Source organism: Rhinopithecus bieti, unplaced genomic scaffold (assembly GCF_001698545.2).
Source record: "Rhinopithecus bieti isolate Rb0 unplaced genomic scaffold, ASM169854v2 scaffold_2572, whole genome shotgun sequence".
Classification (NCBI taxonomy): domain Eukaryota; kingdom Metazoa; phylum Chordata; class Mammalia; order Primates; family Cercopithecidae; genus Rhinopithecus; species Rhinopithecus bieti.
In genome coordinates, this window is record NW_016804595.1 from 1,191,777 (window position 1) to 1,193,533 (window position 1,757).

Here is a 1,757-nt window from a genome sequence, read left to right on the forward strand (position 1 = left end):
AAAAAAAAAAGAGGGAGAGAAAAACAATGGAGGTGCTCATGAGCCAGTGACACCAATCTGAAACACCCCTATGGACACTGCTAATAATGCCCTGAAAACATTTATTTATTTATTTATTTATTTATTTATTTATTTAGTATGATCAACATGAGGCTGCAGTGAGCTGGGATTTTACCACTGCACTCTAACCTGGGTGCTAGAATGACATTCTTCTAAAAAAAGATAAAATAAAATAAAAGTATGATCAACAATTAAAAGAGGCAAAGATAATTTTGAAAGGAAAAGATAAAATGCACATGACCTGTCAAGTTATTGCATAACATCACATTTTTTAAAAGCTTAGAAAAACAGTCATCCGAAACCTTTATTCCTCTCCTGTGATCTACTGGAGAAGGAAGTTTCCTTCAAGATGCTTTTTTCAACCTTTGTCTATAGTATACAAAAAAGACAAATGTGTTAACTTGCATGGTCCGCTTTAAGCTGAAGCTGACCAAATGGCTCTGAATCACTGCAACTCTTAAAACTGACCTGAGGCAGGGCACAGTGGCTCACACCTATAACCCCAGCACTTTGGGAGGCTGAGGCAGGCAGATCATTTGATATAGGAGTTCAAGAACAGCCTGGCCAACATGGTGAAATGCTGTCTCTACCAAAAATACAAAAATTAGCCAGGCATGGTGGTGCACGCCTGTAATCCCAGCTACTGGGGAGGCTGAGGTGGGAGAATTGCTTGAACCCGGGAGGCAGAGGTTGCAGTGAGCCAAGAACATGCCACTGCACTCCAGCCTGGGTGACAGAGTGAGACTCTGTCTCAAAAAAAGAAAAGAAAAGAAAAAAAAAAACAACCTGATCTGAAACCCTCCACTATTCCCTGCATTATAATTCCATTTTTTTAAAAAAATCACTTTTAAAATAAAAGAAAAAAGAAAAAAAGTTAAAAAAAAAGAAAAGAAAGTAAAGAAAGAAAAAAACAGAAAACAAAACAAAACCATAATTTTCATTGTTCCAAAAGAGAATCTCTTGCTTCACTCAACTCATTAGAAGTTACAAGACTAAGGCAGGCAACTTTTTAGGAAATTATCTTTTGAATGATCAGCTGGGAATGTGTGCTGAATTCATGTATTTCTTACTATTCATGATAGAAATTATGAAAGTTCCTGACACAGATTAAGCCAAAACACAGAAAATGTTCAACATCTATATACCAATCATTATTATACTAAATACCAAGGTACCACATATGTAACTAAGAAATCGTAATTTACAGAATTTATTCTGAAAATAGGCCCAAAAGAAAGTATTACTGTTATTTTAGAATAAAAGTATCTCCAATAGAGAGAATGTATTTTCATCCAAGTATTGTTATCAAAAAAATCTATGTAACACTTATTTTTCTAAGTCTCAGAGGAAACATTTCTCTAAGTTTGAGGTTAAAATACGAGGTTTTAAAAATGCATGTTCATGGCCGGGCGCGGTGGCTCAAGCCTGTAATCCCAGCACTTTGGGAGGCCGAGACGGGCGGATCACGAGGTCAGGAAATCGAGACCATCCTGGCTAATACGGTAAAACCCCGTCTCTACTAAAAAATACAAAAAACTAGCCAGGCGACGAGGCGGGCGCCTGTAGTCCCAGCTACTCGGGAGGCTGAGACAGGAGAATGGCGTGAACCCGGGAGGCGGAGCTTGCAGTGAGCTGAGATCCAGCCACTGCACTCCAGCCTGGGCAGCAGAGCAAGACTCCGTCTCAAAAAAAAAAAA

At 38.6% G+C, this 1,757-nt stretch overlaps 1 protein-coding gene across 2 annotated transcripts in view; it reads right to left on the reverse strand.

The window, feature by feature from the left end:
- The window catches only part of ANKRD44 (ankyrin repeat domain 44), a 207,021-nt gene that overhangs the window by 131,755 nt on the left and 73,509 nt on the right, over window positions 1–1,757 (reverse strand). The window lies entirely within an intron of this gene.